The 26,800-nt window shown below is 40.9% G+C and overlaps 1 protein-coding gene across 6 annotated transcripts in view; it reads right to left on the reverse strand.

Moving 5' to 3' along the window:
- LPAR1 (lysophosphatidic acid receptor 1) overlaps positions 1–26,800 on the reverse strand; it is a 205,278-nt gene that overhangs the window by 66,617 nt on the left and 111,861 nt on the right. For 3 of the 6 annotated variants that reach the window (XM_073664799.1, XM_073664771.1, XM_073664780.1), the window contains one exon: positions 14,772–14,959. The exons of 2 other annotated variants lie outside the window; for them this stretch is intronic. The gene's annotated coding sequence lies outside the window, so the exon portion shown is untranslated. Of the gene's footprint in view, positions 1–2,766; positions 3,019–14,771; positions 14,960–26,800 lie in introns of those variants that run through there. One more of the 6 variants, XM_073664807.1, reaches the window with a different exon arrangement.

Genomic DNA, 26,800 nt, shown 5'->3' on the forward strand with positions numbered 1-26,800 from the left:
CCACGTTTTTTGGATGACAGTTGTCTCATGTAGAGCATCAGGGGTTGTTAATTTGGTGTGGAATTAGGGATCCCCAATAGAATTTGGCTGATCAGTGACATCTGCCAATAAATATCTAATGTCTATGGGCAGCTTAAAAAGAGAAGTCAAATTTCATTACAATTTTTACACTGAAAAGGCATCTATCATAGGACAGTTCTATTTATTTCACAAGATATTAATGACATTTCAAGAGAATTGGAGCTGGTGTGGAGTAACCGTCAGCAGCCTCCACACATTGAATGGAAATGTGCAGTGACATGCCTTTCAATATGTTTAAATCTGGCTGTCTTTGGAGCTTATAACAGTTGATGGGTGGGAGTGCTGGGTGTCGGACCCCCACCAATCCGATATGGATAACCGTAGTGATCAGTCATCATTATCTTGTGCCTGGACTTGAATTTCGGAATACCTGTAAAGTTTCTTACTGGGCAAGTAGGGTTCTTTAAGACAGCTCGGACTTTACCTGCTTTCATGGTAATCTGTCAATATCCTAGATATGAACAAAGAACAGGAGAGATCGGGATCTATCTCTGCTTACTGTTTTATGGAGGTGGAGTTCACAGAACCTGGTTATCAGCTAGAAGGAGGCAGCACTATCAGTATTCATCAAGACGCTCACTGATGTCTGCTATTTAACTCGCCAGAGAGCAGCTGATTTATATTGCCCACAAAGAAAATACAGCTGACCTATCAGTAGGATATTTAACATTGGGGCTGCGACTCCGACACCTTTATGTGAACACACCTGAAGCTGTCCATACAATGGGGCAGATATATTAGGATCGGTATACAGCTCTAATGTATACCAGTCGGTATTTACAGACTAGGAGGTGCTATGTCCTCTAACAAGACTCACGTCAGGTGGGGGATAAGCTACCGAACTATGCCAGGCACAAGCACCATATTCTTACCATATCATGTTGATATTTACAGATTAAAAAAATAAAAATGTGTTAATAACAACAATAATAATAAGTAATCTGAATGTCTAGCGTGATTGTATTTCCGGTCCGAGTGCTGTCCATGAAAAAACAGATCGTACTCGGACCAATGTTATTCAATGGCGCAGTGCAGATGAGCGACCGAATCTGCATGTGAAAAAAATCACAGCATGCACAAGTTTCTTCTACAAATCAGATATTGTTCACCCATCAAAGTCTATGGGTGTGGAAAATTACATAAATCGGATGCCACAGAGAGCCACGGTGTAGCATTCGATTCTTACAGATACATTGCAATTCTATAACATAGGAAACTGGAAATGGCCCTGTAAATCATTAATAGCTGCTGCTGTAAGTAATGGGTTGCACATGGATGATAAGTGAGAAAAAAAATCACTGAGTTTTCTGGATGAATGATTCTTTATAGACTGGTGTGACACTACCCTCAGAGGGTGCAATGATAAGGGGGAAACGCACACTGCCGAATTGGTGATTATTTCTGCTACATTTCCGCATTTGTTACATATTGTGATGCAAATTTTGCACCGCAAAAGGCGAAGTCCGCAAATAATTAGGCACAAACCACCGACATGTTGGGGATCTTAATATACCAACCACAGGTCGATTTACGCTAGGGAAGTATACGTAAAGTGTAGACTAAGTTATTAAAATATCACTAACTAAGCTAGTGTGCATACTGTCAATTTTCTGCAGCAAATCCGCATTTACCCTAAGAAATGGCTGCAACGAAAAGGTTTTTCTGTGTGGGCGGAAAGAGCTGAATGCATTACATTTATAGAACCTCATTCACACCGTGCAGTTTTCGCCTTGCATTTTTTTACTTTTGGTGCATTTTCTTTTTTAAAGAACGCAGCATCTATTTCAGAGGTTTTACCGATGTTTTCCCCATGGAGATAAAAGAGGTTAAAAAATAAATAAAAAGCACCAAACCTGCAGTTTTCCCACTATAGTCTGCATTTCTCATACAATAAAAAAAATGCATCAAAAACACAAGTGTGAACATACCCTAATTCTCACTCAATGAGCTTCTTTAAAGGGGAATTCTATAACTAAAAACAAAAGCTATCCCCTCCCACAACGACACCATTACAGGGATGTCAGCTCTTCTGGGACCCATGTGACATTATGTTAGGTGAGCCCTGTAGCCAGCGGCCGCAGCGTGCTCATGGTCCTCGGACAAGCAGCCCAATAGCAGCGCTCATGTGACAACAATATCACGCATGCCCCAGGATATCTGACGTGACAACCCCTTTAATTTACAAAGTCGGAAAAAATGCAATGTACTGTAGAGAACAATAAAAGTAAAGCTAATCATCCTTATGATTCAGATGTAAGATGGTACCTATGGCTCGCTACCCAGACCATACAGCGCTGGGGTCCTGGACTCAAATCCCACCAAGGACAACATCTGCAAGGAGTTTGTATGTTCTCCCCCTGTTTGTGTGGGTTTCCTCCGGGTACTCCCATTTCCTCCCACAGTCCAAAGACATAATGATAGGGAATGTAGATTGTGAGCCCCAATGGGGACAGTGATGATAGTGAGTGTAAAGCGCTGTGGAATTAATGGCGCTATATAAGTGAGATTACATCTCCTCACTAGAGAGCAGCAGAAGGTGTGACCCCTGCTATTAATCCAGTGAGAAGCGCAGAAGACTAAAGTAATGCCCAGTATAATGGAGTATTGGTCCACTGCTCACTAATATAATAATAAAGCAGCAGCCCCTGACTCCAGCTGCCCTAGGACCCCCACACTGGTACATACCGATCTCCAGCCTGCTAGTCCAGCTCATGCTTTTCTCCCCACTCCCAAGAGCGCAGGGCATCAATGTTCCACCAAAGTCACAACCTCAGTGGAGATAACAGTCAGGGATAGTCAGAGGCTAGAGGGGAGGACATCAGGGCAGTGACAGAAGCAGCGGTGATTTTAGTGCCGGCAGGGCGAGCTCCGGGGCCGGCGGGGATCATCACTCGGGCTCCCGGCGAGCTCCAGCACTACACAAGCTCACACACTGCACGCTGCACAGGAGGCGTGGCAGCCGGCGAGCCTCTGCACACTGACCAATGGGGAGGCCGCTCACTGCTCACTGGGCGGAGCGCAAGAGGCTGTGGTCAGGGGAAGCTGAGGGCCACATGACTGGAGCCACACACGGGGCAGCCACCAAGCGTCATCTACGTCACCTCCATCAGGCTGTGCGGCTCACATCTGTCAGAAGGGACTGGAGCAAAGGGAGAAGGGAGCTGCACTTCAATGCTATGGTGCTACCCACTGGAGGCAACTACTAGCTGTGTTACCTGCCCAAGTGGTCGCTTTGTGTGTCTGTGTTATCTATGTATGCGTGTATATATAGAGCTATAGAAATATGTGTGTATATTTATAGAAATGTGTGTGTGTATATATATATATATATATATATATATATATATATATATACAGTACAGACCAAAAGTTTGGACACACCTTCTCATTTAAAGATTTTTCTGTATTTTCATGACTATGAAAATTGTACATTCACACTGAAGGCATCAAAACTATGAATTAACACATGTGGAATTATATACTTAACAAAAAAGTGTGAAACAACTGAAAATATGTCTTATATTCTAGGTTCTTCAAAGTAGCCACCTTTTGCTTTGATGACTGCTTTGCACACTCTTGGCATTCTCTTGATGAGCTTCAAGAGGTAGTCACCGGAAATGGTCTTCCAACAATCTTGAAGGAGTTCCCAGAGATGCTTAGCACTTGTTGGCCCTTTTGCCTTCACTCTGCGGTCCAGCTCACCCCAAACCATCTCGATTGGGTTCAGGTCTGGTGACTGTGGAGGCCAGGTCATCTGGCGTAGCACCCCATCACTCTCCTTCTTGGTCAAATAGCCCTTACACAGCCTGGAGGTGTGTTTGGGGTCATTGTCCTGTTGAAAAATAAGTGATGGTCCAACTAAACACAAACCGGATGGAATAGCATGCCGCTGCAAGATGCTGTGGTAGCCATGCTGGTATCAGTATACCTTCAATTTTGAATAAATCCCCAACAGTGTCACCAGCAAAGCACCCCCACACCATCACACCTCCTCCTCCATGTTTCATGGTGGGAACCAGGCATGTAGAGTCCATCCGTTCACCTTTTCTGCGTTGCACAAAGACACGGTGGTTGGAACCAAAGATCTCAAATTTGGACTCATCAGACCAAAGCACAGATTTCCACTGGTCTAATGTCCATTCCTTGTGTTCTTTAGCCCAAACAAGTCTCTTCTGCTTGTTGCCTGTCCTTAGCAGTGGTTTCCTAGCAGCTATTTTACCATGAAGGCCTGCTGCACAAAGTCTCCTCTTAACAGTTGTTGAAGAGATGTGTCTGCTGCTAGAACTCTGTGTGGCATTGACCTGGTCTCTAATCTGAGCTGCTGTTAACCTGCGATTTCTGAGGCTGGTGACTCGGATAAACTTATCCTCAGAAGCAGAGGTGACTCTTGGTCTTCCTTTCCTGGGGCGGTCCTCATGTGAGCCAGTTTCTTTGTAGTGCTTGATGGTTTTTGCAACTGCACTTGGGGACACTTTCAAAGTTAGCCCAATTTTTCGAACTGACTGACCTTCATTTCTTAAAGTAATGATGGCCACTCGTTTTTCTTTACTCAGAATTTGTATTATGGCAAGAAAAAAGCAGCTAACAGTCTATTCAGTAGGACTATCAGCTGTGTATCCACCTGACTTCTGCACAACACAATTGATGGCCCCAACCCCATTTATAAGGCAAGAAATCCCACTTATTAAACCTGACATGGCACACCTGTGAAGTGAAAACCATTTCCGGTGACTACCTCTTGAAGCTCATCAAGAGAATGCCAAGAGTGCGCAAAGCAGTCATCAAAGCAAAAGGTGGCTACTTTGAAGAACCTAGAATATAAGACATATTTTCAGTTGTTTCACACTTTTTTGTAAAGTATATAATTCCACATGTGTTAATTCATAGTTTTGATGCCTTCAGTGTGAATGTACAATTTTCATAGTCATGAAAATACAGAAAAATATTTAAATGAGTGTGTCCAAACCTTTGGTCTGTACTGTGTATATATATATATATATATATATATATATATATATATATATATATATACGCTGCTCAAAAAATAAAGGGCGTAAAAATTAATTCATCACACACTCATAGGAAGTTTTGCTTTTTAGTGCCAATTTATTTATACAAATGAAATGTAGAAAAAATAACAGTGGTGAAGGCGACAATAGGTAGACGTTTCTGCCACACTGGCCTTATTCATTAAGTCGCTATTGTATCAAGTTTGTTTTAGTAGAATGTAGAATGTAGAGAGAAGTTCCAGGTTAGGCTGGGAACGCTGCCTGTACCCTCCACTTCTACCATTTATGGGACTCCCCATCTAGACACCCCTGATACAGGAACTACAGCTCTCCACAGGCTGATGAACCCCTGTCTTTTGTTAAGCTTCTGACTGGAACTTCTCTCTACATTCTATGGTGCCTTCCTACTAAAACAAACTTGATACAATAGCGACTTAATGAATAAGGCCAGTGTGGCCGAAACGTCTACCTATTGTCGCCTTCACCACTGTTATTTTTTCTACATTTCATTTGTATAAATAAATTGGCACTAAAATGCAAAACTTCCTATGAGTGTGCGATGAATTAATTTTTACGTGATTTGAGGACATTTCCAGTCCATTGTATCTGCACCTCAACTCTATTTGACAGTGTGCACGCTAATTTTCTATTTACAAAAAATAAAGGGAACACTCAAATAACACATCCTAGATCTGAATGAATGAAATATTCTCATTGAATACTTTGTTCTGTACAAAGTTGAATGTGCTGACAACAAAATCACACAAAAATCATCAATGGAAATCAAATTTATTAACCAATGGAGGCCTGGATTTGGAGTCACCCCCAAAATTAAAGTGGAAAAACACACTACAGGCTGATCCAACCTTGATGTAATGTCCTTAAAACAAGTCAAAATGAGGCTCAGTATTGTGTGTGCCCTCCACGTGCCTGTATGACCTCCCTACAACGCCTGGGCATGCTCCTGATGAGGTTGCGGATGGTCTCCTGCGGGATCTCCTCCCAGACCTGGACTAAAGCATCCGCCAACTCCTGGACAGTCTGTGGTGCAACGTGACGTTGGTGGATGGTTTTGAATCAGGAAAAAATATATTTTTTGTTATAATTTTCACTTTGTTTTTTTTTGTTTTTTTTAGTTTCCCTATAAATTGTACTTATATATTGTTCTATATAGAAAAATTACTGATCCTCTATGAAACCCAGCAAAAAAACTGTGCTTTGTAGGAACACCCATGATGGCGGCTGTGGGGCTTTCAAGCCTTCAGCAGTCCTCTAGTTGACATGGCAACCAATTGGCTAATACCTCATTTCTGACCATTCTAATGCTGCTGTCAGATATTGGCAGCAGCATATCTAATATACATACCCAATTAATTATATAAAGCGTTCCATATATCACAGTGCACATAATCATCCATCTTACCTGAGTGAGCCAACATGGCTGTGGTATGGATTAATCACTCTTCATCATCCAGCTGACCAATGTGGACCTGGCCAACGTGCACTAATAGTGACCATCTAGAGATGTCCTGGCTAGCTAGAGCTACACTCAGAGTGATGTATCTCTCTCCAACAGCTGTCTGAGCATGCACATAGGGAACTAGTGCAGCCATCGGCCATCTTTAATGAGGGATACTCAGAGACATTGGGCAGATTTATCAAAACTGACTAAAAAAAATATAACATATAAGAAAGTATAATATGCGTGTCTCCATTGCCAGGTTCATACAAGTGTATGGAAAATCGTCTGTTTTTCCCCGTGAAAAAAACTAACGTCTTAGCATCCATGTTGTGCTCCATATATCTGTATTGCATCCGTATGTCCATTTCTTACATCTATGTGCCATCCATACAGGGCCACGATCAGGGCATTAATGCTCTTAATACTGTATGGGGCCCAGTGAGCAGAAGGAAAAAGGGCGGTGCACGGCCAGCCTGGGCCCTGGGCCCCCTTTCTGTTTTCCTCTACTCACCGGGAGTCAGGGGCAACCGATCAGACCTTATGCACCAGGTGGCCGTAAATGAGCGCTATACCTTTAAACCGCCGCCAGGTGCATCATGACCCTGACGCCAGTCATGTGACATGCTGCGCTCACTTTCATTTTGGAGCAGAGCAGCAAGCAGTGTGCCACATGTGGATTGGGACTGCCCAGGACAGGCAGGCAGACTTCAGCGGCAGCAGCAGCAGGCAGACTGTGTGTCAGTGTCTATATGTGACAGTGAGGAGGCCACAGCAGCAGCAGCAGGCGGTGTATGTATGAGGACTGGGGAAGGCTGCTGGGGGGTTTCTGGCACTGTGAGGGGGGCTATTTCTGGCCCTGAGAGGGGGCTATTTCTGGCCCTGAGAGGGGGGTTATTTCTGGCCCTGTGAGGGGGGCTATTTCTGGCCCTGTGAGGGGGGTTGTTTCTGGCCCTGTGAGGGGGGCTATTTCTGGCCCTGTGAGAGGGCTATTTTTGGCCCTGTGAGGGGGTTATTTCTGGCCCTGTGAGGGGGCTATTTCTGGTCCTGTGAGGGGGTTATTTCTGGCCCTGTGAGGGGGCTATTTCTGGCCCTGTGAGAGGGCTATTTTTGGCCCTGTGAGGGGGTTATTTCTGGCCCTGTGAGGGGGCTATTTCTGGCTGCGGAGTTGGGGTGGAGCCTGGGCAGAGTCTCAAGGGGGCCCCAAAATGTTACCAGTATGGAGCCCCGAAATTCCTAGTGGCAGCCCTGCATCCATATGTCTGTTTTGGATATGCATATAGTATACAGTTTTTACCTGAATAATGTAGTAATAAAGGACAAGTACAGTACCCTATCTTAATAATTGTAATGTATCCGTGAAAAGCGCCTGCCATACGGGTGGTAACAAGATTGTTATCCATTTTTTGTGCTCCCATTGACTTATAATGAGCGAGTCTGATCTGAAATGCTTATCAAAGCGGTGCAAGCTGCAATTATTTTACACGAAGACCATTAGCCCATGTGTAAAAACGTTCATGTGACGTAGCACATTGACTCGGTCCTCCTGCTGTCCGCATGCTACCCGCTCTGCATGCGGACTGCACAAGGACATTTAATACTCTCCTCTGAAGAAGCCCTAAGGTTGAGTCTACATGTTGACTTAGGCTGCGACAAACCGCAACATAGTGCAAGTGAATGGGGTCCCATTTTGACACACAGGGTACTGTGACTATCTTCTTCTGACTTTTTGCGACTTTAGGGTCGCCACCCCATTCACCTACGTGTAGAAGCGGCATAGAGGGATCTTTGGCCGCGTGACCAGTGTTATGGCCAAAAACGCTGGGCAGCCCCAGTCTGCTATAGTGACGTACTGCACAGAAGTTCTATATTACCCTTTATAGTCTATCGTCCTCCCAGTGGGCTGAATGATCATGTGTAAATATGACAGTCCCTCCGATGTCGTTGTGACCTGTTTCACAAATAGCACACCATGGACGACCTCACCAGACAAGAGCTTGATAGCATACTATATAGGGGCATAGTTCACCAGATTGTGTCGTATTTTATGGGAATAAGACCCAATAGAGAAAGTTTGTAATCATAATCTTAGACCGAAACCGCACTCTAAAAACGCAGTGCATGTTGTAAGAACAATTTATTAAACATAAAAATCATAATTATTTTTATATTTAAACCATTCTCCAGGATGTATTATTACAGCCTATGTCTTCTGCGGGTCTGTGGAGCGGACTCAGGAGCTGAGCCCGCTCCACACATGGCTTGTGCAAGCTGTGTTATATAGCCGGCAGTTAAGTCACGCAATCTTAGATGTGCATTTATTCAGACACCTATTGTTCCCCTCACACCAAAAAGAAACGTCATTGCAGGGTGCTGATGGTTGACCATGACAGTTGGGGACCAGCTTAAGGCGCACGTCACCATCTTGGTGCTCCAGTGGACCCCAAGTCATAGGAAACTGTCATCTTCACTATATAGTGCAGTATTGCAGTATAGTGCACAAGTGTTCAAATGATTAGATACTTAACTTCTCTATGGGACTAAAAATAAACAGTAAATTAAAAGTTTTTTTTAAAAATTGGTAAACGCGCTAAAGGAAAAAAAATTCTCAAAAACAAGTTAAATTTGCCGTCTTTGGTCGGTGCACCTCGCCATCAAAAATGTAATACAAAAAAACAATCAGAATATTTTATGTACGCTAACATTTTAGCAATAACTATACCTTGACACAGAACAAAATCCTTCATATAGGTTCATAGATGGGAAAATAGGAAAGTTATTGATCTTGTAAAAGAGTAGGAAAAAATGAAAATTGGCCATGTCCTTAAGAAGTTAATAAATCATATTGAACATAATGGCCCAATTCTTCATTCACGATTTATTGATTTACTGTTATTTTTCTTTGTCTTGAGGTGTTCATGGACGTTTCTTTCAAATGGCGCAAAAATGTTCTTTATTTTGTCTTTAACCAATGTTTGCATCTTTTTAGCACCAAAAGTCCCCAAAATGAAAACTCACCCAGAGTCAAAAGCTGTATTTGATAAAAATCGCATTTCATGAATCTGTCTAAAACATCTGGAAAAGTAAGGTTGTCAAGAAATTGAAAAAAAAAAAAAAAAAAAGTGGCGCAAAGTATATAGAGGATATAGTGCAAATACCAAAGTCACTAAACAGAAGAAAATGACTCCAGAAAACTGGAGAAACAGCAATGATGAATTGGGGCCATTGTGTTTTTAGAGTGAGGTTTCGGGATATTTCATCACAGAGCTCCACTAGACCATGCTACCTTTTCTTTCCTGGCTTGTGCTCTACCTAGTTAGTACATCCCTGAAGTTATTTGCTATTAGTGCATGTCAGGCATGTCCGCATTGATCAGCTGGGTGCTAGTAGTACCTTTCTGGGGTGATGTGTGTAGAGTCCCCCCACAGTTTTCTGTCAGTCTTCTGTCAGTAAGGTCTATTTACATGGACTGACTGGCTGCACGATATTGCCACTGATCAGTAAACTTTTGAATGCCTGTTTAATTAGGCAGACCAAAATAAATGATGCTTACTGTGCAATCTATACATAGGATGATTCACTGATGAGAACAATGATTTTTTTGTGCTGCACAAAAGATCATTTCGCCTGATGAACAAACATTTTGCTCACATTTGTGTTTTGTTTACATTGTGGTATAATTGTGAAACGATTGTTTTCAACCGGTTCAGGACCGCCCACTGTACATAAACTTCGGCGCTGCCTGGGCTCTGTGCAGCGCCGACGTTTAAAAACGGTGGGTGGTCCCGCAGCGCTCAGGACCCCCAGGGTCCTGCAAGCGCTGCGGTTCTGGTGCAGAGCGATAGCTCTAACAGGGGACATCATCGGGACCTGATTGGATCAGGTCCCAATGATGTTAACCCTTTGCTATCTTCTATATGCCGCGATCTATAGTGATCGCGGCATATAGAAGATAGTGAGAGGAGAGGGGGTCGTCAACTTACCTCTCCGACGGCCCCCTGATGTCTTCCAGGACCTGCCGTTGTTATGGCAGCTGGAGGTCACATGACCGCCTCCAGATCTGCCATATATGGTGTCCTGCTGAGCTCAGCCTGCAGCTGAACTCTAGCAGGAGACAGACAGTGTAAAACTGTCAGCAAAGATCTCATCCAATGCAATACATGTCTATTACATTGCATGAGATCAGTGATTAGAAAAATAAAAATTAATGTCCCATACAGGGACTAAGTAAAAATGTAAAAAAAAAGTCAAAAAAATGTTTTCAAACTGTTAAAAAAAAAATCACTAAATAAATAAAAATAAATAAATTAAATATTAAACCAATCAATCCGTATATTTATGCAAAAACAAAAAAAGTACACATATTTGGTATCGCCGCGTCCGAAACAACCCGATCTATAAAACTGTCACACTAACTCCTTCTGTGCACACCGTAATAAAAATAAATAAAAAAGGGAGCAAAAAACTATGCTTTTTCATCATATCGCCAAACAAAAAGTGGAAAAAAATGCGATCAAAAAGCAAAATGGAAATAAAAATGGTAACGCTGAAAACGTCATCTTGTTCTGCCAAAAAAAAGCCGCCATACAGCTCCATCAGCCGAAAAATAAAAAAGTTATAGCTCTCAGAATAAAGTGATGCAAAAAAATATTTTTTCTATAAAATTGTTTTATTGTGTAAAAGCGCCAAAACATAAAAAAAATATACAGTAAGTGTAATATCGCTGTAAACGTACTGACCCGAAGATTAACGCTGCCTTATCACTTTTACCACACGCAGAACGGCATAAAAAAAACCCTCAAAAAAACAATTCCTGAATTGTTGGTTTTTGTTAATTTTACCTCCCAAAAAACGGAATAGAAAGCGATCAAAAAATGTCACGTACCCAAAAATGGTACCAATAAAAATGTCAACTCGTCCCGCAAAAAACAAGCCGTCACATGACTCTGTCGGCCGAAATATGGAAAAATTATAGCTCTCAAAATCTGGCGATGCAAAAACTAGATTTTGCAAAAAAAAGCGTCTCTTAGTGTGTGACAGCTGTCAATCATAAAAACCCGATATAAATCTGGTATCTCTGTAATCGCACCGACCCGAAGAATAAAGTTATCTCATCACTTATACCGCATGAGGAACGGCGTAAAAAATAAATAAAACCAATTCTTCAACTGCTACTGATTTGTTTATTATGTCTCCCAAAGATCGCAGTAAGGCTCTGCTCACATTTATCCTGCGCTCTGCGCTGAGCACTTACACCAGAGTTTCCGTGTAAATCTCTGAAATACGTGATTCAGACGGAACCCATGACGGAAGATTCCCTGTAATGAGGCAGATATAGGACACTGTGGATTCCGTCTGGCCTGTGATCCCACGGTGTCAGTTTTTTTAGGCGTGCATAAAAGTGCGGTTGGCCACAGTTTTGTGCACTTCTGAAAAAAAGGACACCGCTAAACAGAGGCCAGACGGAGTCCAGAGTAACTCTGCTGCCTCATTACAGTGAATGGATCCCGCAGGGGTTTCATCAGAATTACATCACTTGGAAATTTAGATGGAAACCCTGATGTAAGTGCTCAGCCTCGAGCGCCGGATAAATGTTGCGTAAAATGTTCCCAATAAAAGCTTCAACTCAGTCCTCAAAAAAAGCTAGTCCGCACTCAGGTGCGTCATCTGTTAAAAATATAAGGGACTTCCAAGTTACTGGTAGCAGAAAGACTCTGGAAAAGCGAAATGGCCCTTACCCCCCAAAAGAAATTCAGAAAATTTTGTGCTCCCAAATCCAAATGCCTATTCTACAATAATTTGTTCTCCAATTGTCAAATAGCGCTCCGTCCCGCCAAGATCTCGCCGTATGGCTAAGTGGTACGATACTTTCACATATGGGGTATTGACACTTTTAGAAGAAATTGTGTGACACATTTCGGCACCATTTTTACCCATTGCCCTGTGTGAAAATGTAAAATCTGAGGGTAAAACATTTTTTTGCGGTAAAAATATAATTATGTTTTCTTCACTGCCCAATGGTATAAATTTAAAAATTAAAAAATACTCACTGCTTCCCTAGATGAATTCCTTGAGAGGTGTAGTTTACAAAATGGGGTCACTTGTGGGGGTATCTGGTGTTTCGGCATGTCAGCGACTCTTCAAATGTGACATGGTGTCTGCAACCTATCCCAGCCAACATAGCGCTCCTTTCTCTTCCGAACCCTGCCGTACACCAAAGCAGTGGTTTTCCCCCACATATGGGGTATCAGCGTACTCAGGAGAAATTGCACAACAAATTTCATAGTGCAATGTCTCCTGTTATCCTTATGATAATGCAAAATTAGGGGATGAAAAACATTTTTTGTGGGAAACATGTGAAAATTGTATTTTTATGGCTCAATATTCTAAATTTCTGTGAAGCACCTGGGGGTGCAAGGTGCTCAGCACACATCTAGATAAGTTTCCTAAGGGGTCTAGTTTCCAAAATGGTGTCACTTGTGGGGGGTTTCCACTGTTTAGGCACATTAGGGGCTCCCCAAATGCGACATGGCGTCCGCTAATTATTCAAACAAATTTTACATTCAAAAAGTCAAATGGCGCTCCTTCCCTTCCGAACCCTGCAGTGTACCCAAATAGTGGTTTTCCCCCACATATGGGGTATCGGCGTACTGAGGAGAAAATTGCATAGCAAATTTCATGGTGCAATTTCTCCTGTTACCCTTATGATAATGCAAAATTAGGGGATGAAAAATGTTTTTTGTGGGAAAAATGTGAAAATGTTATTTTTACGGCTCAATATTATAAACTTCTGTGAAGCACCTGGGGGTGCAAGGTGCTCACCACACATCTAGATAAGTTCCCTAAGAGGTATAGTTTCCAAAATGGTGTCACTTGTGGGGGGTTTCCACTGTTTAGGCACATCAGGAGCTCTCCAAACGCAACATGGCGTCTGCTAATTATTCAAACAAATTTTACATTCAAAGTCTAATGGCGCTCCTTCCCTTCCGAACCCTGCAGTGCGCCCAAACAGTGGTTTTCCCTCGCATATGGGGTATCAGCGCGCTCATGAGAAATTGCACTACAAATTGTGTATTCCATTTTTTCCTGTTACCCTTGTGAAAATAAAAAAATTGGGTCTAAAGTAACATTTTTGTGAAAAAAAGTTAAATGTTCATTGTTTTATTCCACATTCCAAAAATTCCCGTGAAACAACTGAAGGGTTAATAAACTTCTTGAATGTGGTTTTGAGCACCTTGAGGGGTGCAGTTTTTAGAATGGTGTCACTTTTGGGTATTTTCTGTCATAAAGGCCCCTCAAAGTCACTTCAAATAAGATGTGGTCCCTAAAAAAATGTTTTTGGAAATTTTGTTGGAAAAATGAGAAATCGCTGGTCAACTTTTAACCCTTATAGCTTCCTAACAAAAAAAAATTTTGGTTCCAAAATTGTGCTGATGTAAAGTAGACATGTGACATGTGGGAAGTGTTATTTATTAACTATTTTGTGTGACATATCTCTCTGATTTAAGGGCATGAAAATTCAAATTTTGAAAATTGCAAAATTTTCAAAATTTTCGCCAAACTTCCAATTTTTTCACAAATAAACGCAAGTGATATCGAAGAAATTTTACCACTATCATGAAGTACAATATGTCACGAAAAAACAATCTCAGAATCAGGGGAATCTGTTGAAGCGTTCCAGAGTAATTACTTCATAAAGTGACAGTGGTCAGAATTGAAAAAATTTGCCCGGTCACGAAGGCAAAAACAGGCTCTGGAGCGAAGTGGTTAACTAGGCTCGTTCACAATTTTCCTGCAGTGTAAATGCCCTTTAGTGCTATGGTGGGAATGGGATCTGATAAATATGATATTAATGCTTTTGTTATACACCTCCTGCTCCCACTTTTTTACAGTAAATGTGTATGGCATATTTTTAGGGTAATCTCAGACAGGAATATTGCTGATATGTTGAAATCCACAGCAGAATACAAGGACAGGTTAGTGAATAAGATTTTAACAAATATGGATTTATCCACACAGAAATGTACCTGCGGTGAGGATTGTTAGATCTCCAGCAGCTCACTTTCTGTTATGGGAAGATCAAAAAGTAGTTGTGAATTTTCCTGTTGCATTCGATATAGGAGGACAAAAATTGTCACTTAAAGGGAACCTGTCGGCAGCATTTTACTAAGTAAAGTACAGACAGGACCATATTGGCGCTGTCATACTGATTAAAACGATACCTCATTTGTAGAAATCCGTTTTGTAGATTTTCTTGAATCCTTTTTTAAAGTTTCCTTGGATTCATATCTTTGTGCATCGGGGCAGGCCTGTGGATGGGACTGTAGGTAGGGTCTTCAGCTTTGTTCCGTCCCATCTGCTATTTCTGGGCGGGGTTATACAGCACTCATCATTCTGAATAATGGTAGATCTGCAGCAGTTAAAACAGTGATTTTATCAAAACTGTATTAAGCAGCCCAGTAAGTGACACATCTTTGCCCTTACATCATGCTGCTCTCAGATGGGGTAGCGAAAACCTGGCTACAGAGTTCCTTTAATGATATCTACAGCAGTGTTTTAATGTTTTGGGCAAGTGTGGGAAAAAATGCTGCAAAGTAAGAATGCTTCTAAAAATAAGTCTTCAGGCCACGTTCACACTTTCCGTATTTGGTCAGTTTTTTACCCCAGTATTTGTAAGCCAAAATCAGGAGTGGGTGATAAATACAGAAGTGGTGACGTGTTTCTATTATACTTATCCTCTGATTGTTCACTCCTGATTTTGTCTTACAAATACTAAGGTAAAAAACTCACCAAATATTCAACGTGTGCATGTGGCCTAATAGTTTATTTTTATCAATTAAAAACAAAGTGAATTAATAAAAGAGAAATCTAAATCAAAACAATATTTGGCGCAACCACTTAGGCTACATGCACACGTTCAGTATTTGGTCAGTATCTTACATCAGTATTTGTAAGACAAAATCAGGAGAGGAACAATCAGAGGAAAAGTATAATAGAAAAAAGTATAATTATCACCCACTTATTTTTGGCTTACAAATACAGATGTGAAATACTGACCAAATACTGAATGTGTGAACGTGGCCCAGCATCAGTTCTTCTAGGTACATTTGCGCACAGTTTTTGAAGGAACTGAATATGAAAGTTGTTCCTAACATCTTGGAAAGCTAACCACACATCTTCTGTGGATGTAGTCTGGCAATAATCCTTCTGTTTATTCATGTAATCCCAGACAGACTCAATAATGTTGAAATCAAGGCTCTGTGAGGGTGATATCATCACTTTCAAGTCTCATTCTCCTTTATGCTGAAGATTGTTCTTAATGACATTGGCTGTATGTTTGTGTTCTTTGTTGTGCTAGAAAATAAATTTAGAGCCATTCAGACATTCCCCTGATGGTATTGCATAATGGATAAGTATCTACCTGGATTTTTCAGGATTGAGGACACCATTATTCCTTGTTTTCTGTTTCATGAAGACTGTTTCTGGCCAGGTTTCTCCGAACAGTAGATAAATATAGCTAGCTGGGTCCCACTGGTTGCTGAGAGTTCTGAGGTGATGGCACTGCTGGACATCTTTCTACTTGGAAATTAAGTAAGCGTGATGTGTCTTTTATTTGCTGCACTAAGTGTCCTTATCCGACCACTGCATCTAAGGACCTCAATGTTGCCCATTCCATGGTGCTTATTAAAAAGAGATTGAAAAGCATCTTTCGAGACCTCAGTCTGCTTTGAAATTTTTGCCTGGGAGAAACCTGGCTGATGCAGTATAACTACCTTGTGTCTTGCTGCGCTCAGTTTTGCCACGGTGTATGACCATCGACAGCCTCACCTTTGTAGCAGAGTTTGATTTGATTTTGATTTCTATTTTGTTCATTCACTTTGCATTTTGTTCATTGATAAAAATAAAGTATTAACACTTCTGTTTTTGAAAGCATTCTTACTTTGCACCATCTTTCCATTCCTGACTAAAATTTTTGAACAGTACTGTCCATCAGTAATGTATTTTACTTTCAGACCATCTAACTTTTGTGAATTTTGTGTACTTTGCATGACTAAAGGATCGTACTTATTTATTGAGTGTGAATTACATCATCTGTGTCTGCTGAAAGTTTAGCACTTAGTAACCTTCAGATTTTACAACTTGTAAAAAAAAAAAAGTGAACATGATTCTTTTTCTTAGGAAGAACTATTAATATTAAAATGACAGTAAAGCAAGTCGTACACTAGTCATATACAGTGGCATAGACAAAAACAATCATACTTATTTTACATGGAAAAGATCTGGTTTTGTGCATGTATTCTTTATTTCTATTCAACCACTCAGCACTTATCGTAAATTACTTGACATTTCCCATTATTTAATACCTTAGGATTCAGGGCCTCTGTATAATCTTTATGCTAGGCATCGGTCTGTATCTCTGACTGGCCAGACTATTCCTTCATTTGTATACGTTTTCTTTGCTATTCATGTATACTATCTTCTCGGTGGTTCAGGTCATGCTATTTTTAATCATTTGTCATACATTCTATGTACTTTAATTAGTGTGGGTACCCGGTTCTTTTGTGCCACTAATGCCACAAAACAGGAGAATGGTTTAATAAGAAAGAAAAGCCTTTTCAAGTTGCCCTTTCCTCAGTTCGAAATGTAATTAAGAAATGGCAGTTAACAGGAACAGTGGAGGTCAAGATAAGGTCTGGAAGACCAAGCAAAATTTCAGTGACGCTGCTTGTAGAATTGCTAGACAGGCAAATCAGAACCCCTCCCCTTGACTGCAAAAGACCTTCAGAAAGATTTAGCAGACTCTGGAGTTGTGGTACATTGTTTTACTGTTCAGAGAAACCTGCATAAATATGGCCTTCATGGAAGAGTCATCAGAAGAAAACCTCTCCTGCATCCTCACCATAAAATTCAGCGTCAGAAGTATGCAAAAGAATATCTAAACAAGCCTGGTGCATTTTGTAAACAAGTCCTGTGGACCGATGAGGTTAAAATAGAACTCTTTGGCCACAATGATCAAAGGTATGTGTAGAGAAAAAAGGGAACAGAATTTCAGGAAAAGAACATCTCGCCAACCATTAAGCAGGGGGTAGATCAGTCATGCTTTGGGGTTGTATTGCAGCCAATGGCACAGGGAACATATCACGGGTAGAGGGAAGAATGGATTCAATGAAATTTCAACAATTTCTTGATGCAAACATAACACCATCTGTAAAAAAAAGATGCAGTTGAAAAGAGGATGACTTCTACAAATGGATAGTGATCCTAAACACGTCAAAAACCACAATAGACTACCTCAAAAGGCCAAAGCTGAAGGTTTTACAATTGACCTCACAGTCCCTGATCAGTACATCATTGAAAATCTGTGGCTAAACCTCAAAATAGCAGTGCACGCAAGAAGACCCAGGAACTGTGACTGTTAGAGGCACATGACAGCTGATCAGAGCAGCTGTCATGTGCAGGGAAAGATGCGGGTTTAGCGTCGGAACCCGCATCAAATGCAGGGACATGAGCTATGACATACTTATTCCTCCAAGGTCATAAAGGGGTTAAAGACATTAAAAAACCTACATGTGAAGGAAGGCTTTCCATGGCGATATACAGTATATGAGTCTAAGGTGCATCAACCATTTTGCTCATTCAGCAGATTTCAGGGGACGAAACAAATGGGCATGTTAAATTTCAGCACGGACATTCTTTTATTATTCCAGGAGAAAAGCCACCTTCAGAGATGTCTGGCATCAATTTACTATCATTTCCTCATTCAGAACACAAGCATGTTTAGCTGAACTCTGGGCATACATGTATATAATGGTCGGTTGAAATAGCTCATTTGGCTAACAGATATTGAATGCATATGGCCACGTTTATATTGGATACACATATGTAGGATTTATTGCAAGTTTTTAAGTCAAAGTCAGAAGTAAATGCAAAAGAATTACACTGTGTGCAGAATTATTAGGCAAATGAGTATTTTGATCACATGATACTTTTTATACATGTTGTCCTACTCCAAGCTGCATAGGCTTGAGAGCCAACTACCAATTAAGTAAATCTGGTGATGTGCATCTCTGTAATGAGGAGGGGTGTTGACTAATGACATCAACACCCTATATAAGGTGTGCTTAATTATTAGGCAACTTCCTTTCCTTTGGCAAAATGGGTCAGAAAAGAGATTTGACGGGCTCTGAAAAGTCCAAAATTGTGAGATGTCTTGCAGAGGGATGCAGCAGTCTTGAAATTTCCAAACTTTTGAAGCGTGATCACCGAACAATCAAGCGTTTCATGGCAAATAGCCAACAGGGTCGCAAGAAGCGTGTTGGCCAAAAAAGGTGCAAAATAACTGCCTATGAATTGAGGAAAATCAAGCGTGAAGCTGCCAAGATGCCATTCGCCACCAGTTTTGCCATATTTCACAGCTGCAACGTTACTGAAGTATCAAAAAGCACAAGGTGTGCGATACTCAGGGACATGGCCAAGGTAAGGAAGGCTGAAAAACGACCACCTTTGAATAAGAAACATAAGATAAAACGTCAAGAATGGGCCAAGAAATATCTTAAGACTGATTTTTCAAAGGTTTTATGGACTGATGAAATGAGAGTGACTCTTGATGGGCCAGAGGCTGGATCAGAAAAGGTCAGAGAGCTCCACTCCGACTCAGACGCCAGCAAGGTGGAGGTGGGGTACTGGTATGGGCTGGTATCATCAAAGATGAACTTGTGGGTCCTTTTCGGGTTGAGGATGGAGTGAAGCTCAACTCCCAGACCTACTGCCAGTTTCTGGAAGACAACTTCTTCAAGCAGTGGTACAGGAAGAAGTCGGTATCGTTCAAGAAAAACATGATTTTCATGCAGGACAATGCTCCATCACATGCATCCAACTACTTCACAGCATAGCTGGCCAGTAAAGGTCTAAAAGAAGAAAAAATAATGACATGGGCCCCTTGTTCACCTGATCTGAACCCCATAGAGAACCTGTGGTCCATCATAAAATGTGAGATCTACAGGGAGGGAAAACAGTACACCTCTCGGAACAGTGTCTGGGAGGCTGTGGTGGCTGCTGCACGCAGTGTTGATCGAAAACAGGTCAAGCAACTGACAGAATCTATGGATGGAAGGCTGTTGAGTGTCATCATAAAGAAAGGTGAAATATTGATCAATAATTTTTTGGGTTTTTGTTTTTGCATGTCAGAAATGTTTATTTCTAAATTTTGTGCACTGATATTGGTTTACCTGGTGAAAATAAACAAGTGAGATGGGATTATATTTGGTTTTTATTAAGTTGCCTAATAATTCTGCACAGTAATAGTTACCTGCACAAACAGATATCCTCCTAAGATAGCCAAATCTAAAAAAAAAACACTCCAACTTCCAAAAATATTAAGCTTGGATATTTATGAGTCTTTTGGGTTGATTGAGAACAGTTGTTGATCAATAATAAAAATAATCCTTTAAAATACAACTTGCCTAATAATTCTGCACACAGTGTAGTATCAGTGTTTTCTTATATTATACTTTCCTTCTGAATTCACGTTGGCTTGAAGTGCAGCAAAAACTATACCCAAAACTGCACGACGTGGCAAACAAAGTGATAGAATGGAATCTGAGTATCGTTTTTCTGTTATTTCATATGAATGAGACTAAAAAAAATATTTCTACGCCTCCAAATGAAATCATGGAAATCAAATGTACAGCAAAAGTCTGGTGACAGATTCCTCTTAAGAGGCATTATTACAGTATAAGGGCACTAAGTGTATTGTAACTGTCAAAGGGGCACACAGGATGCATTATTACTTTCTAGGGGGCTAAATGAGGCCATATTTCTCTTTGAGTCCCCAAAAAACTAATAATATTTTCTAGGAGGCAAGTTTACCATCTAAAGGACACTAAGGGGGCATATTACTATGCAAGGCACACAGTGATGGGCATCATTACTATGTGGAACACTAACAGGAGTACTGTTACCATGCCACCTAGCAGGTCCAGTAAGGCCACGTTCACACGTTCAGTATTTGGTGAGTTTTTTACATCTTTATTTGTAGCCAAAACCAGGAGTGGGTGATAAATACAGAAGTGGTGACGTGTTTCTATTATTCTTTTCCTCTGATTCTTCCACTCCTGGCTTACAAATACTGATGTAAAACACTGACCAAACACTGAACATGTGAACGTGGTCTAATGAGGAAAAATACTGCAGCAGCAGGCTCAGCATTGTGGTATCAGCAGGATGGGGAATTTGTATAGTTTGGGAATAGATAGGGAATGTAACGGTGCTGGAAATGTGAGAAGTCAAATGTGCCTTTGTTATAAACTCTGCAGATAAGTCGGGGATGGAAGAAGTTGTCATGGAGGTCTGGGCCGGATGGAAAAGACAGGAAAAGTGAACGACTGCAAAAGAAAGAACGACCCCTGTAAGCCACTATGTAGAACTGTACAATAATATTCTGCTTGTATCCTGGTAAGGCGGTAATATCGGTTTTGGGCTTTCTATAGTGTTTTTTTTCAATGACAGCATGGTCATCTGCCGAGGTTCCCCTTTACCCACAATATTTGGGGTGCACCACCATAGTTGTAAATATGGTTACCCACTCAGATGTGTTTTGCACCCCCCATCCCTGTGCTGAAACCCAAACTATGCTTCTACACTGACTACAAAAACAGTGCAAAAAATCAGTATAAATCTATAGCCTAATTGGGCTGTCCCTGTTGCATTAGGGCATACATACATCTCCTTGACAGGCTTCATTGTAATGTCCCATGATGTCTACGATATTTTGGGTAATTCTACAGTTCATTCTCTTTTTTATTTTGGCTTTTAAAATCAAGTTACACTGAACTGTTGATAGAACAGGACAAGTCCGCTCTCATCAATGTCTTTTATTTCCTCGTCTGCCTTTCATTCCTTAATTGTTAATTATTTCAAGATCTACAGTTGATCATTACTTACCAAAGCAGGCTATTCTCTTTATACTGTTTCCAACCGATAGTTAAAATATTTACTAAGAAGGAAAATACTTGTATAATAAGCTCAAATCCCTGCCTTTACATTTACATTCATCATGTCTTTTCATGTTTCACCCAGCCAAAGTCCATCATAGCTCGTTACAATCCAGTGTTTGGAGAGATCGGTTCTCTCATTGCTGGAACAAGGAAAATAACCTAGTGGGAAAATTAGGAAAGTTCCTTTCCCCTATTATGTGATCTGTTTCAATTTTGGAATGAGCTAAAAAGTGTATAAAAGCAATATATATGTTTACGAATACGATTAAAAAAGAACTCCAGTAAAATGTTTCTCTGATGCAAAGGTCCATTTAGACGGGTTGATAACTGTGGAGTGAACTTGTTCATCAGGTGCAATCATTTGTTAGCTTGCTTAAAAAAAATCGTTATCTAACAGCACAGAACACATATAATTGTCCATAGAATTGTGGTCAGCTTGTTTAAAGGGAACCTGTCACCAAATTTGTCACATATTAGCTTAAAATATCAACTTATTCACCGCCTGCGCTGCTTTCCCCAAATCCTTATGTAACCCCCTGACTCACCCTGTATACCCCTGAAAAACCTTTTTAATTTCTCCCCCGTTGTATTCTAATCGGGTTTGTCCGGTCTGAGGGGCGTGGCTACGGACTCTCCACTCCTCCCCCGGCTCATTGTCCTTGACGTTGATGACGCCTCCTGCATTATCCTCATTGCAGTGAGAAATCTTGCGTCTGTGCAGACAAATCACGTCTCGCGCCTGCGCTGTATGCTGTGCCCAACTGAAAAACAGAAGTGCACATGCGCTGGCACACAGCTTTTTGACTCACGTACCCGAAGGATTTTGCTGCCATTGCTGTGCGAATGCGCATTTCTGTTTTTCGGCTTTGCCCGCAGTTAGGCTAAGCATACTGCACAGGCGCGAGACGCGCTAGATTTCTCACGTCGATGAGAATAATGCAGGAGGCGTCATCAACGTTAAGAACGGTGAGGGGAGGAGTGGAGAGTCCGAAGCCACGCCCATTGGATCGGACGGACCCAATTAGAATACAACGCGGGAGAAATTAAAAAGGTTTTTAGAGGGTATACAGATGGGGTTAGGGGGTTAAATAAGGATTTGGGGAAAGAAGCGCAGACGCTGAATAAGTTGATATTTTAAGCTGATATGTAGCAAATTTGATGACAGGTTCCCTTTAAATGCCACTAAACTACGCCAGTCGGCTTGCATGTATCCAGTTGGCAATCCTTTAATGACTCTAATCATGCCATCTAAATCCAGTGTAACAACGAACCAATGATATTATGGCCTAAGTATACCAAGCAGTTTCTGAATATGTTAGTGAGTCAATGTGTACGTATGTCGGATCTCCCGCCATAGACCAGTGAAGCTGGGTTAGGTGTTGGGTCATGTAATGGCTAAAGTAAATCTAAATAGATTAATACTCTTGTGCCAGACCAATATTTGGGCCCTTTGCAGTCTAATAGCTCATCAGAATGCACAATTCCAACTGCTTTGGAGGTAAAAGTTGGCCCCCTTACCTCTTAGCCCCTATACAGTTGCATAGGTTGCACCAATGGTGTGTCTGCCCCTGCTGAGAAGCCATGAATCCAGCATAAAATAATGTAAATTGACTTGTTTGTAATAGTGGGGACTTTCAGCAATGCATTTTTTGGCATTTTTCTATTTCGGAGCGTTTTTTGTATTTGAGATTTTTAATTCTGAATGGCTGCATTTTTCTCTCTTAAATCTTTTTGTAAACCCTAACTAAAAAGGCTATAAACATCAAAGACTATAGAAGCCTATGGGTCATGGCTTTATAGGACAGGACTTTAGACAAAGTGTATGAAGCGCTCAGTTTGTCCCTGGGGTGCTGGCTTTAAAGAAGAGTGATGGAGGCTGGACCTTCAATTAGACAAAATAATCCCCCAAAGAGTTATATAAGAAAAAAAACAACATAAAAACTATCTAGAATTGTAATTCTGCATACCATGTGGTGATGAATGACTCTAAACCAGTTAGTCCGACCTCCCACACTAAACTCAGGGCTGACTTTGAGTTTCATATTCTCCGTTTCATTGCCAGGGATGATATGTGCTTATATTCTGTATCTTCTTGTTACAGTTCTGCTGTGTCGGTTTTATTTTCGGGTGTTGCCTTTTTCAGCAGCTGTTCATTTCATTTCCAACATTACGCAAAATTGATGTTTTAAATTAAAAGGAAAAAAAAACAACAGCATCTTGCGACATGGAGCGAAATCCACCTATCTGTTAAACCCTTCACTGTTTGTCTGTGTGGTTTAAGTAATTATTTATTTAAGGTCATAAATATTATTTTTGTGGATGGAATTCAGCAGTTAAGTCTGTTGTTTGCAGAAACCTACATTTACCAATTGGTGTGCTCTCCACAGCCAGATGTCTAAGAAATTATTATAAACAAGACACATCATCAAGCAGGACTAAAAGAAGATCCTTCATTTCCAAATCTAACACAGTATGAATAGCAGTTGTGCAACATAGATTAGGAATCAGAATTGCACCCATTGTAAGCTGGATCAGCTGATTGGAAAGGCCCATATACATTAGACTAACGTGGGCCGAACCTGCTGATATCGGTAGGATTGCCTGACATGATGTTGTAGGAGGGAAGAATCCAACATGTCCAATTTTGGACTTCTGATCCTTTTTTTCTCCCTGAGATTAGCCACAGCTAAAGAGCTTGCAAGCAGTGGCTTGCTCATAGAAAAGACCGGAGTGCTCGGGTGAGCCTAGCTCTCTTGTGTTCTCAATGAGAACACTGTCAGACTTCTCTGAGCCGAGCAGTTGAACGATCTGCCGAACCGTCTTTCAATTACTTAGAGGCTCCTGTGCATGCCTTGTGTATACCTGTATTAGTTGACATGTTATGTCTGGGTTTTCTGCCATATTGATTCCTCATTCCCTCTGATATGGTTCCGCTATTGCAAACTATATTTCTCATGATGCTAGAGTATCATCATAATGCTCTTGCTGTTATCTATTGATAGCCAGTAACAGGGTAGCAGAAACTCAGTGTATCCTGTGTGATGTATACAGCAGAGACTCAGTGTATCCTATGTGATGTATACAGCAGAGACTCAGTGTATCCTATGTGATGTATACAGCAGAGACTCAGTGTATCCTATGTGATGTATACAGCAGAGACTCAGTGTATCCTATGTGATGTATACAGCAGAGACTCAATGTATCCTATGTGATGTATATGGCAGAGACTCAGTGTATCCTATGTGTTGTATACAGCAGAGACTCAGTGTATCCTATGTGATGTATACAGCAGAGACTCAGTGTATCCTATGTGATGTATACAGCAGAGACTCGGTGTATCCTATGTGATGTATACAGCAGAGACTCAGTGTATCCTATGTGATATATACAGCAGAGACTCAGTGTATCCTATGTGATGTATACAGCAGACACTCAGTGTATCCTATCTGATGTATACAGCAGAGACTCAGTGTATCCTATATGATGTATACAGCAGAGACTCAATGTATCCTATGTGATGTATACAGCAGAGACTCAATGTATCATATGTGATGTATACAGCAGAGACTCAGTGTATCCTATGTGATGTATACAGCAGAGACTCAGTGTATCCTATGTGATGTATACAGCAGAGACTCTGTATCCTATGTGATGTATACAGCGGAGACTCAGTGTATCCTATGTGATGTATACAGCAGAGACTCAGTGTATCCTATGTGATGTATACAGCAGAGACTCAGTGTATCCTATGTGATGTATACAGCGGAGACTCAGTGTATCCTATGTGATGTATACAGCAGAGACTCAGTGTATCCTATGTGATGTATACAGCAGAGACTCAGTGTATCCTATGTGATGTATACAGCAGAGACTCAGTGTCTCCTATGTGATGTATACAGCAGAGACTCAGTGTCTCCTATGTGATGTATACAGCAGAGACTCAGTGTATCCTACGTGATGCATGCAGCAGAGACTCAGTGTATCCTATCTGATGTATACAGCAGAGACTCAGTGTATCCTATGTGATGTATACTGCAGTCTCAGTGTATCTTACGTGATGTATGCAGCAAAGACTCAGTGTATCTTATCTGATGTATGCAGCAGAGACTCAGTGTATCTTATGTGATGTATACAGCAATCTCAGTGTATTCTCTGTGATGTATACAGCAGTGTCAGTGTAACATTTGTGATGTATACAGCAGTCTGTTAATCCTATGTGATGTATACAGCAGTGTCAGTGCATTCTATGTGATGTATACAGCACAGTCTCAATGTAACCTTTGTGATGTATACTGCAGTCTGAGTTTATCCTATGTAATATATACAGCAGCCTCAGTTTATTCTTTGTGATGTATACAGCACAGTCTCAATGTAACCTTTGTGATGTATATAGCAGTCTCAGTTTATCCTATGTAATGTATACAGCAGTGTCAGTGTATCCTACAGGCTGTATACTGCAGAGTCTCTGTGTATCCTATGTGATGTAGTTTTAGCTTGGCTTACCTTCTATATCACTGCTCTCTTTTAACAAAGCAGAAATAACAGATCAGATTTAAGAAACTGTCTAAGAGAAATAGCAACCAATCACAGCACAGCTTTCTTTTTTTAAGAGCAAGAATGTAAATTGAAATCTACTTTGCGATTGGTTGCAGTGGGCAGTAAAAGCAGGTTTTTTTTTTGACAGTTTCACCTATTGTATCAGCTGCATGGGAGAGCACTCAAAGCGACAGGGAGGGTGGAGCTGAATAGGGAAGGGGTCTGAGAACTGCCAGCAGGGGTTTGATAGGTAATGATTTTCATCCTGTAGTTCACAGAGTGTCAGAGACTGACATCCTGTCTACACATTAGCGGATATACTGGACTAGTTGTCAGACTAGGGATCACATGACCTAACGCCCTACAATTAAAGGAGGAAAATTATAGATTTAACTGAGGAGGCATAAATAAATCGATAGACTCTTAGAATATTAACCCCTTTACCTCCAAGGGTGGTTTGCACGTTAATGACCAGGCCAATTTTTATAATTCTGACCACTGTCACTTTATGAGGTAATTACTCTGGAACGCTTCAACGGATCCCCCTGATTCTGAGACTGTTTATTCGTGACATATTTTACTTCATGATTGTGGTAAAATTTCTTCGATATCACTTGCGATTATTTGTGAAAAAAAACGGAAATTTGGCGAAAATTTTGAAAATTTCAAAATTTTAATTTGTATGCCCTTAAACCAGATAAATAACATTTCCCACATGT

The sequence above is a fragment of the Phyllobates terribilis genome, unplaced genomic scaffold, assembly GCF_046119375.1.
Source record: "Phyllobates terribilis strain yellow unplaced genomic scaffold, ASM4611937v1 Scaffold_1__5_contigs__length_1240528914, whole genome shotgun sequence".
NCBI classification, from domain to species: domain Eukaryota; kingdom Metazoa; phylum Chordata; class Amphibia; order Anura; family Dendrobatidae; genus Phyllobates; species Phyllobates terribilis.